The following is a 12,221-nucleotide window of genomic DNA, read 5'->3' as shown; positions in this document are numbered from 1 at the left end:
TCCAATGCATGAAAGTGAAAAGTGAAAGTGAATTGCTTAGTCGTGTCCGACTCCTAGCGACCCCATGGACTGCAGCCTACCAGGCTCCTCTGTCCATGGGATTTTCCAGGCAAGAGTACTGGAGTGGGTTGCCATTGCCTTCTCCGAAGGAGGCATAGACTCATCATAATAAAGGGAAACCTGTAGAATTCAAGTTCAAAGAATAGAAATAATCATGACCTGGCTACTGGTTTACAGCGGGTCTTCCCTTTTGAAAAACTATCAACTATTTCCAAAAAAATCCAAGGGAAGCATAGACTTAGATTTTTTTGGAAATAGTTGATAGTTTTTCAAAAGGGAAGACCCGCTGTAAACCAGTAGCCAGGTCATGACTATTTCTATTCTTTGAACTTGAATTCTACAGGTTTCCCTTTATTATGATGCTGTCACAATGCACCCCTCCCCCAACACACATACATGCACTTTGCCAGGAAAGGTTTTGGGATTATTTGTGGGAGAGAGACTGACACGCTCACAAGAAAACAAACCTTAACATATTGATAATGTGCATTTGAAAATCCATCTGTTTATGTATTTGAAAAAGAGAAAATTCAACATAAACAAAGCAAAAATTTGTAGTTTGAGAAGATATTCAAATATTAATATACATGGAAAAGAATTGCTCAGAAGAACAAAGGAAAGCTTGACGTTGCTTGAGTCATGACATTTTCCAAGAGAGTAAGATAGTAGAGAGTGGTTAGTTGATATTGAACTTTTAGCACCTTTGACATGAGTACTGATTGTGGAGGGGCCCACCCCTACTCATGGGTTATTTGCACTCCTCTGTGGGCCTAAGGGTATTTTTGTCATCATTTATCCCACCTGTGTCTGTCTGTTCCTCCCCACTCGCCTCCTCCCATGACAGCCTGGCTCATGTTTCTCAGCAAAGCGCTAAGCCAGTTATTAATAACAGCCCAGCAAGTCTCCAGAGCCACCTAGGAGCAGATGGTGTTTTTCACAAAAGAAAGAGATCATCTCCTTGACTTTGGACTCGCTTATCGAACCCCTGAACAGTAAGTTTTTTTTTTTTTAAGTGGCCTTTTAAAATGTTGACAAGAGGAAAGTTTAGCAGAAGTCTTGCTTGGTTCTGGTAGGGGAATACAGGAAGCTCAAAGACTCTGGAAGACTATTTTCTCTCCTTATCTTTCAATGTCTCTCCAGTTTTTATAAGGCTGGTTATATGATCTAATATGAATTAGAATTCTATCCCCTCCATTTCCTTCTGGATTAATAAAGGCAGAAGGAGAAGCAAGGGATTAATATGATCTCAAAGCTTGACCCAGCCTTGTGGTCATGCCAGATATTAATATTTATTAATAATTATTTTATATTAATTATTATTATTAACAGCATTTCTGTCTTTCTGTGTCCCCTCCCCAAAGAGAGGATGTCAGTGATCTCAAAGAGAAGTTTCACATATGGAAAATGTCTGCAGGGGAATATTGGACTGGACACTTGGGTCTTGTCTGTCATTTCCCCGTGTTTGAGATTTGCTGCAGAGAGAGGGTGTCTGTCATGTTGCTTGAATTTATTGCCTTCTTGAGTGTTTACCAAAGGCTTTGTCCTTGAAGCCTTTTTTTTTTTTTCTTTTGAAATAATGGTTGTTTCTGAGAGTCCTGAAAAGTAGGTCACTGTGTTTTCAGTCTAGAAAAGGAGGACCCTGAAGCTTGGGCCTCGCCCAGCCCTCTCAGAAAAGATGAAAGCTGACACTCCAGTCCCTCCTCAGGATTACAGACTAAGAGAGTTTCTGCTTTGGTTACGTATGTTCAGTCCTCTTGAACACGTGCATCAGGCTGCTAAATAAGAGAGGCATCACGGGAACTGGAAGGAGGCAGATGCTGGCTTGGTACTGAGGCCTGGCTCAACAGGCTGTGCGACCTTAAGCAAGTAGTCACCCTCTCTGAGCCTCAGTTTCCTTGTTTATGAGATGAGAGTTATAACCTCTTTGATAAGGTGGTGGGTTTTACTCACCATGTTTCTAAGTGGCCTAGTATGGAAACATTATTGATGAAGTCCCTCATTTGAATTTTTTCTTGAATCTTCTTAACCTAGAACCTCCAACGTGGTCTTTGATGGGAAAGTTTAAACTGTAGGGACAATAATTGGCTTTCGGTGCTTTTAATAACTTCATCCTTAGGATCGTATCAGCCATGGGAATGCTGAGGATGGGGCCATTGGAGGATGCCATATGGTAAGCAGTTTGGGACATTAGGCTATGGCTAAACTACAAGAGATAGTGAAGGATGAGGAAGCCTGGCATGCCGCAGTCCATGGGGTTGCAAAGAGTTGGACATGACTTAATGACTAAACAACTACAAGATCAACGATGCTGGGGAAACTTTCAAAACAATTTCAAAGCACAAGCTATTGTTTTAATAAACTTTTCTGCTCTTCTATAATCAGCATTCTGAAATTTTTCTTTTGGTTCCATGCTTCTGTCATTCTGAAAGATCTGGTTACCCCACTTCCTAGCTCCAATTCTGTGTCTGGATGAGACAGAAAGGAGGGTTGTTTCAGACAAAACCTACTTCCCAAAGTGTTATCCTGTATGCTCAGGAGACAGGATGAGATTTTTGTTTTCCACTGCAAGCTTTCATTCTGCAAATGTTTATTTAATTCCCACTATGTGAAGACACAGTGCTAGATTAGCAAAGGGTCAGTAAACTCAGAATAAGGTAGGAGAGAGAAGTCATTTCATGAGCAACTGATGTAAGTCAGAATGGCCTTGATCCATGGTACATGAGAACTACAAACAGTGGGCCGGCATCCCACAGGGCCATCATTTCCAAAACTTATTCACTGAGGATGGGTATTATCATCAGACCTTACCTTGGAGAGCTGTGCATTCTTAGAAAACAGCTCATTGCTTTTCAGTGTTCCTCCCTGGGTTTACCTTCTAAGCAACAAGCTTGGGAGGCACAGAAAAACTCACCATGAAGCCGAATCTCAACCTCCCCACCCCAGTTTTTTTGTTTTTTGTTTTTTTTGGAGTACCGGTTTTGTTCCAAAGTGAAAGTGAAAGCTGCTCAGTCGTGTCCAACTCTTTGCAACTCCATGGACTATACAGTTCATAGAATTCTCTAGGCCAGAATACTGGAGTGGGTAGCCTTTTCCTTCTCCAGGGATCTTCCCAACCCAGGGCTCGAACCCAGGTCTCCCTCATTGCAGGCAGATTCTTTACCAGCTGAGCCACAAGGGAAGCCCAAGAATACTGGAGTGGGTAGCCTGTCCCTTCTCCAGCAGATCTTCCCAATCCAGGAACAGAACCAATGTCTTCTGCATTGCAGCTGGATTCTTTACCAACTGAGCTATCAGGGAAGCCCCAGCCCTGTGCTAAATGCTAGAAATTTAATTTGGCCTTAGGAGAGGTTACAGTCTTTCATTGAACCTGAAATTCTGTTACTCCAACCTGGCCATCTGCCTTCTCAGCTTAACTTGACTGCAAATAACACTTAGCTGGCTTCAGAAATCAAGTATTAGATTAAAAAGACAAAACTGCTAGCAGTGAATTTAGGCAAAGGAGTGTGTGTTGCAGGCCAAGAAAGTAGTTTAAAAGGTTTTCCTGAATGCTTTTAAGAAGTCAAACAGGTCCAGAGACCTCCCCTCCACTCGCCAAACTTAGGAGGACACTTGTTTCGATATGAGAGCTCTGCAGATAAAACCCCCAAAGCCAACAAATAAGCACCCGGCCTCAGCTCCACTCCTGCTTCATCACACCATGGAAGGTGTCATGTGGCACTGCCCTGTGGGGTTCTGCAAGGAAGCTTTGTAGGGCTGGTCCTCGCCACAACTCTGGACAGTTTGGCCTCGTAAGACTGCACTACAGCTGTGATTCCTGGCAAGGGTTGGGGAACTTGGCAGGGAGAAGGTTGAAAACATTTTGATTGTTTTGGTTCCAGAATCTTTCTTAATGTTAAGTGCCTGTAACTGAGTAATTTATGTCTTCTTAGGGGCAATGCAATCTCCTATTTGGTTTAGGAACAGGGTCTCGGAAAATTTCAGCTTTCAGGAGTCTCGGTACTGGATGATTAAGAGGAGATGTTTGTTCATAGGTAGAAAAACTGTTCATTTTAGGGCTAGAATATTTACTCAAGATGTGTGAGGCAAGGGACTTCTCTGGTGCTCTAGGGGTTAAGGCTCCTCACTTCCAACGCAGGGAAGGTCCTTCCCTGGTCAGGGAACTGAGATCCCACATGCTGTGTGTTCCTGTGTGCTCACTCAGGTCGTGTCTGACTCTGCAACCCCTTGGACTGTAGCCCACCAGGCTCCTCTGTCCATGGGATTTCCCAGGCAAGAATACTAGAGTGGGGTGCCATTTCCTACTCCAGGGGATCTTCTTGACCCTGAGGCTCCTGCATCTCCTGCACTGGGAGGCAGATTATTTACCACTGAGCTACCTGGGAAGCCCTGCCACATGCTGTGCACATGGTCAAAACAATTAATTAATTAATTAATTAATGGTCATATATGGCTTGGGAAAGCCCAGATTGGACAGATATTGACATGGAGAGAAAGCTTGAGAACTACAGTCGAAGAGGAGGAGAACAGAGGGATTCCACAGAGGTCTAGGACCCTCTCTGCACTCCTAGGAGTCATGTGGACCCTCATCTAGCTCTGCCAGGCCAGACAGTGCCCTCTGGCCCACATCTCTGCGCATCTGTCCCGGCTTCCTGGGGCTTGCCATCTCTTAAGTCCATCTGAGTCCCCCACCTCCCTCCATCATTGTCGGACTGCAGGAAGTGTCCACCTTTTTGACTCTCAAGCTTCATCATATCAACCATTCTTTTATCTGTTGCCAGGCAACATGCTGGGCTCTTAACTCACCTTTTTCTTTTGACCACCACTGAGATGCTGCAGTGGCTAAGGCTTTGAAGCCAAACTGACCTCCATTCAAATCCCTGGTCATCCCCTGGAGTGTGATCTCAGATAGCTCCCTGAGGTCTCTGGTCATCAGTCTCTCCAACTAAGGAAATAGAAGCATTAGCACTCACCTCATGTGGCTTTATGAGATTAAAATCAGAATATGTGCAGGCCCTTCTTAACTATAGTTATCAATAAAATCCTTTCAATCCCATGCAAGACTGGTTATGTCTATCTCCAGATGAGATAGCAGGTGAGGTTAAATGTCTGATCAATGGCTATCATGCTAATACCAGCCAGAACCAGGATCTCAAACCAGTTCCATCCGGCTCCACAACCTTCCTGACCCCCAACGCTCAACAGAGCATGTGTTTCTGTCTCCAAGCAAAGTCCACTTTGTCAATTCTGGCAAGTCTTACCTCCCAAGTTTCCAAGTTCTCCTTGTGGCTTATTTTATCCTGGACATTGGCCTTCCCTTGGCCTGAATCAAAGCAGCTGGGAGGTGTTGAAGGTAGAATAGCTTCAAATAGCCAAGTCTGGTGAAATGCAGAATCCAATTTATCATAAATGTATCCAAAACTTGCTGAGGCAATTAATATGGCAGCTCAGAAGAAAAGTAACCATGTAACCTCAGACAAGTTACTGTACTTCTCTGGGCCTCGCTTGTCAAATGAGAAGCTGGAAGAAATCTCTAATTTCTTTGCCAGTGCTAACATTTCTGTCATAGTTGAGATTTTTTCACTACAGTTGTTTTTCTTAGCTAGAGAAAGGTCTCCTTGAAATCATATTTTAATCAAGAAACTAGGTTTAACAATCATGCTCATAATCACTTTGGTGTAAAACCATATGCCATTTATAATTATTCTCATTCAAGCTTTCCTTGTACAATGCTCATATTATTGATGAGTTAATTTCTCAGATATCTGTTAAATTCTCTTCTTCATGTAATTCTTCACATAATTAATTCAGAAAATGCACCTTGAACTCTGTTTTGGAAACTTACAGAATGCACAAAATCCTTGTAACTATTGAATATGCCTGATTTTTTAGTTAACTTCTGAATGACTCAAAATTAAGGAGTTGATGTCTCCTATCCTACCAGGCTGTCATCTGTTTCTAGAATCTTAAAGAGACAAATCACCATTATGCTGAAGAAATAGTAACTATCCCAACAGGACAGTTCCATCGTGAAACCCTGTAGGCTGGTACAAAAGTTTTGTTCTCTTCCAACATTTGACCAGGTCTCATAATTACAGGCCAAAAAAAAAAAGAAAAACATCAACAAGGTATGATTCCTATAAGATTTCTCAGGTTTCTAAAAGATAAATTTTGTTAAACATAAATTTTGTGGGAGAGAGACATTTTCTGGAGACAAAATTGAAACTACCCAACTTTGGGATTTTATTTTTGAAATTTTGGTGGTAAAAGTAGACTTACTATATGTGTTTTTCTTGTTGTAGTTGTCTTTTGAGCAAAATGAACTTTCAGTCTTCCAAGAAAGCTTCTGCTTGATGTGCAATTATTAAATAAATATTGTTAAAAATGATTAACATCAGATACCATGATGCAGTGGGATTCAGGATGGGTAAGTCCATCCCCACTTTCTAGGAAGACAGCAGCTGCCCATGGGGGCTGCATGCAAATAACCATAATACACCATGGTGAGTTTCAATACATTCCAGATAAGTGGACACTAAATGCTGCCAGAGGACATCAGGAAGGATCACAGAGGAGATATGTTGGGCTTCAAAGGATGAGTAGGTGTGTGACAGTTTTGCATGTTTGGATACCTAAAGAGAAACTGAGAAAACTGATTCATTCAAGGGGTACCATCTAGGAGGTGATATGGTAGCGTATAACTGATAATCATAGTTACCCTTTCCTATTAAGTGTTTACTCCCTAGGCACAAGTATTATCTCATTTAATCCTCACACTGCCCTAAGGAGTGGCTACTGTCCTTATTGGGCTTCCCAGGTGGCACAGTAGTAAAGGATCGCCTCCCAACTTAGGAAACACAAGAAACTCGGGTTCGATCCCTGGTTCAGGAAGATTCCTTTGGAGTAGGAAATGGCAACTCACTCCAGTATTCTTGCCTGGAAAATTCCATGGACAGAGGAGCGTTGTGGGATACAGTCCATGGGGTCACAAAGAGTCAGACACAACTGAGCGTGCACATACACACACACACACGCACACACACAGTTATTGTCATCCCCATTTTATAGAAGTGCTAACAAACAGAGGCACAGAGAGTTAACATGACTTGCCCAGGGTCTCATGGTAAGTGGCAGATCCAAGTCAAATACCACCAATCTTATTCCTGACCCATCTCTCAACTACCAAGTCCTGGAAGCATTCTTGTTATTTCTCCATCCAGCTAATATTAATAAGATCAAGAGGAGAAATTCCCTGGTGGACCAGTGGTTAAGATTTCTTGCTTCCACTGCAGGGGACATGGGTTCAATCCCTGATTGAGAAACTAAGATACCACAAGCCGCTGGCACAGCCGGAAAAAAAAAAAAGATCAAGGGGACAAACTTGTCAGGCATAAGATGATCAGTGGGTCGATAACAAAACGAATAATAGGAGAGAATAAAATTGCAGAGAGTAAAAGCTCATAAAAAACAGATTAAAAAAACCTGAACTTTCAGCTAATCAGGTTGTTAGATAGTAAGCTTGTAGTAGTGGCCTGTGAAAGATCCATTTATAAAGAGAAGATGGTTTTGATGTGAATAAAACTGGCTGTTGTAAAAGTATTCCAGCAAATTCAGGGTTATCAGGCCCAGAGGGGTAACTGCAAGACTATCCATCCCTTTGTTCACCCAGCAGTTCACATATACAGAAAGGAGTCAGGACTAAAGAGAAAGAATGGCTGTTGGTAATTACATGTGGATATTTCCATTTCGGTCCATTTCATTTGAAAACATTAATAAATCCATGCAGTTGAAACAGAGTGGCATCTGGGGGCTAAAGCTCTAGGTTACTAGCGTCAAGGCTCTAGCTTCGAACCTTGGGCAGTTCTCCATGTCCCAGTAGGGCCTAATCACAACTGGGCACATACTAGACCCATGATAAATGGCTATTATTATACTTTACTTAAACGTAAAAGTGAAACAGGTAGTTGCTCAGTCCTATCCAACTCTTCGTGACCCCATGGACTGGAGCCTGCCAGGCTCCTCTGTCCATGGGATTCTCCAGGTAAGAATCCTGGAGTGGCTAGCCGTTTCCTTCTCCAGGGGATCGTCTCAATCCAGGGATTGAACCCAGGTCTCCTGCATTGCAGGCAGATTCCTTACTGTCTGAGCCACTTTAAGTGACTTGTTAAGCAAGAGTGGACAGATTTCAATTGTGTCTCATTTTTCTATTTGTGTCTCTAGGGAACGTCTATGAATGTTATCTTGACCATTAGATATTGATGGAAACAAGTAGGATTAGCAAATTCTTATCAAAACAGAAAATATTTTTGAAATGTGACTCATGTGTTTAAGACTATAATCTTGAATCCAATGAAAAGTGTTTTTCTTCTGATTGAAAAACAGACTTTGCAAAGTATGTTCTCTTCTTTGTCTTGACCGAGACTCCACGCCTAATAAGTGGAAATAGTAGAGGTTGGGAGAGATTGAGAAATGTGTGAAGTCTTAGGACAAGTAATAATTTTATGTAATAGAGGGGGTTTTACTGGTTCATTTGCATGTTTTGATTTTCCTAGGGGACCAAGTTCAGTTCAGTTCAGTCACTCAGTCATGTCCAACTCTTTGTGACCCCATGAATTGCAACGGTGCACTTTTCTTGGGGTCCCAGGAGTCTCTACAATCTACAGGATTCTAGAGATTTGAAAGGCTAGTGCCTACAAGCTGATGGCAGGGTAAAAAACAGAGAATGCAATGAAATTCAACCCCCAGAGACCAAAAGTGACTACTACTAGACATTTGTCTAACTTTCTTCGTGGGACACCACTGTTCAACCATTCAATAAACAGATTAATTTGGGTTAGATTATTTGGACTCTTGGTGGAGTCAAAAGAGAATATAATAAAGACAGGTTTTGAAAACTAGATAAGAGATTATTCATACTACTTTCAATATAACTTTCTAGAAATTAATTTCTACAAAATAAATTGTTTCTCATTGCCTTTTGGAAATAGGGAAAAGAAAGGTATAGAGAGACATTCAAAACATAGGGGCAATTATTTGCAGGCATCTGAAATTTCAACATGAAATATGTTAGGCCCCAAATAACCTGGATGTCTTATATCAGAAATTGGAGTTAATGTTATTTTAGCTAGGATTTTTAAATGTTGTATTCAAAATAAGATCGTTCCACTCAATACATTCTATTACACATTAAGAAGCGTGCTAACTTGTTTAAAATTAATCAACTTATTTTTGAAATGTGTTTATTCAGTGCATGTTTTAGCCAATAAAAAACACTACAAATCATCTTTTTTTCTGAAAATGCTGCTGTGAAATAGCCATTCCTCCAAAAGAATGTTCCTAAGAGAAAAAACACATGGTTACCAAGCTTCTAGCATAGCAAGGACTAATCAGGCAAAATGTAAATCAAGCATCATTTAATCCTCAGTAAAATCTGAGTGTGCTAGTAAACTTGTGGTGGTACAGATTCGAGTGCTTCCACTGATTTAGTTCTAGAAACAGATCTAACATTAAGGAGAAGACCCAAACAAGAACCACCCACATTCCTGTTTTTCATGAGCATTTTGGAATGAAGCAAGAACATGTTCTTTAGCCAAAGAGATTTAATATAAACTCAAGAAAAATGAAATGGGTCAGTGAAACATTTTAATGAAAATGCATAATTTATTGGATTAAGTGTAGGTTACATATTTTCATTCACATCTCTCACTGATACATTTAATTTTCCCGAGTTCATATTTGTTAAAATGATTTGTTTGACAGAGATAGAATCATTACTTTTAAATAGATGGACAAGAGGACAGGGAGTTAGAAGACTATTTTCTTTAGTGTTCTGAAGTTTCATAAGTGACATCCTTTAAATGAAAATGTGAGAAGTGAAAGAAACAAAGGGAAAAAAATCACATATAGTCCTTCACCCAAACTTGACAACTATAGCCATTATTGACATTTGTAGAGAATTCTCTGGCTTTTTAAAAGAATATTTCAATTGTGTACATACCTAGAGAAAGGCCTATAAAATTTCTATGTGCAGTTTCAGTTCAGTTCAGTCGCTCAGTCGTGTTCAACTCCTTTCGACCCCATGAATTGCAGCACCCCAGGCCTCCCTGTCCATCACAAACTCCCAGAATTGACTCAGACTCATGTCCATCGAGTCAGTGATGCCATCCAGCCATCTCATCCTCTGTCGTCCCCTTCTCCTCCTGCCCCCAGTCCCTCCCAGCATCAGGGTCTTTTCCAGTAGTCAACTCTTTGCATGAGGTGGCCAAAGTATTGGAGTTTCAGCCTCAGCATCAGTCCTTCCAGTGAATACCCAGGACTGGTCTCCTTTAGGATGGAGTGGTTGGATCTCCTTGCAGTCCAAGGGACTTGCAAGAGTCTTCTCCAGCACCATAGTTCAAAAGTTTAGGAAGTAATTAAAAACTAATTATCAACATAACCACCACCAAGGACAGAAAGTGAAAATTATAAAAATAAAAGAGATTTCCCCCGTGGTCCAGTGATGAAGACTCAGACGCAGTGTTTCCGCTGCAGGGAGAACTCAGATCCTTGCATGGCGCGTGGCAGGGCCAAATTTAAAAGAAAGAAAGGAAATACTTCTGGAAGCTCTCCACCCCTTCCATTAACACCACCACCATCCTGATTTTATGATAGTCAGTCCTTTGCTTCACTTGATCAATTAATCACCTACACCATTGCTACCCATATTACGTACCCCTAAGTCATACAGCTTTAATTGTTTTCCTACTTTACATAAATGTATTTACCATGTGTTTTCTCTTGTATCTTCCTTTTAAAAACTCAATATTATGTTTGTAAAATTCACCACTATTTTTTTCATGTAGCTGTAACTTAATTTTCATTATTGTATAATATTCCATTATATGGATTTATCTATCTACTAATAAGCATTTGGTTTGTTTTTAAGTTGCTGCTGCTGCTTTTGCTAAGTTGCTTCAGTATATTACAAATAAAGTTTGAATGTGTGTCCTGGTGTGAATATCTATGCTTGTATTTCAAGTATATACCCAGGATTGTAATGACTGGTCCTCAGGTATTGGTTTTCATCATACTTAAATATTTCAACATGATTTTCTAAGTAACGTTTCTATTATTTCATAGTTGTAATAATCATCATTTTCTTGGATAAATAATTTTTCAGTTGTGTCTGAATTTTACAGCCTGGTCTTTGCAAATAAATTCACTCCTCCACTTTCTAATTTGTTTGTAAAAGTGACACAAAATCTTAAAACTTATAAAATTTATAGCAGATATAAAATCTCATGAAGTATTGCCTCTTATGCAGAAAGAAATTTTGTTTGTTGTACTATGGAAGATAATGAAAGATATATTTAAAAAATAATTTTAGGAACTTTCAAAATTTAAGTTATATTTGACACAAACATTGTGTAAGTTTAAGGTGTACAGTATACTGGTTTGATATGTTTATATTGTAATATGACTGCCATGGTAGCGCTAGCTAACACCTCTTCATGTCACATGATTGTCATTTCTTCTGTGCTGAAAGCAATTAATACCTAGTCTCTTAGCAAGTTTAATGTATATAATACACTTTTACGACTATGCTCACTGTACTGTATATTACCGCTCTGGAACTTATTTGTCTATCAGTGGCACATATGTAACCCTTAAACAACATCTCTTCTCTTCCCCCCACCCCCTGAGAGCTATTGTTTTAGATCAGATCAGATCAGTGGCTCAGTCGTGTCCGACTCTTTGCGACCCCATGAATTGTAGCACGCCAGGCCTCCCTGTCCATCACCAACTCCCTGAGTTCACTCAAATTCATGTCCATCGAGTCAGTGATGCCATCCAGACATCTCATCCTCTGTCGTCCCCTTCTCCTCTTGCCCGCAATCCCTCCCAGCATCAGAGTCTTTTTCAATGAGTCAACTCTTCGCATGAGGTGGCCAAAGTACTGGAGTTTCAGCTTTAGCATCAATCCTTCCAAAGAAATCCCAGGGCTGATCTCCTTCAGAATGGACTGGTTGGATCTCCTTGCAGTCCAAGGGACTCTCAAGAGTCTTCTCCAACACCACAGTTCAAAAGCATCAATTCTTCGGCACTCAGCCTTCTTCACAGTCCAATTCTCACATCCATACATGACCACAGGAAAAACCATAGCTTTGACTAGATGAACCTTTGTT

At 40.7% G+C, this 12,221-nt stretch overlaps 1 long non-coding RNA gene across 1 annotated transcript in view; it reads left to right on the top strand.

The window, feature by feature from the left end:
* The first annotated feature begins 938 nt into the window (after positions 1-938).
* The window catches only part of LOC104988168, a 16,918-nt gene continuing 5,635 nt past the window's right edge, over positions 939-12,221 (top strand). The window contains exon 1 of the long non-coding RNA XR_825211.1: positions 939-1,052. This is a non-coding gene — a long non-coding RNA (uncharacterized LOC104988168). The remainder of the gene's footprint in view (positions 1,053-12,221) is intronic.

The sequence above is a fragment of the Bison bison genome, unplaced genomic scaffold (assembly GCF_000754665.1).
Source record: "Bison bison bison isolate TAMUID 2011002044 unplaced genomic scaffold, Bison_UMD1.0 scf7180017864116, whole genome shotgun sequence".
In the NCBI taxonomy this organism is placed as follows: Eukaryota; Metazoa; Chordata; class Mammalia; order Artiodactyla; family Bovidae; genus Bison; species Bison bison.
Note: the sequence above shows the minus strand (reverse complement) of the source record. Positions and strands in the feature narration are given on the sequence as shown.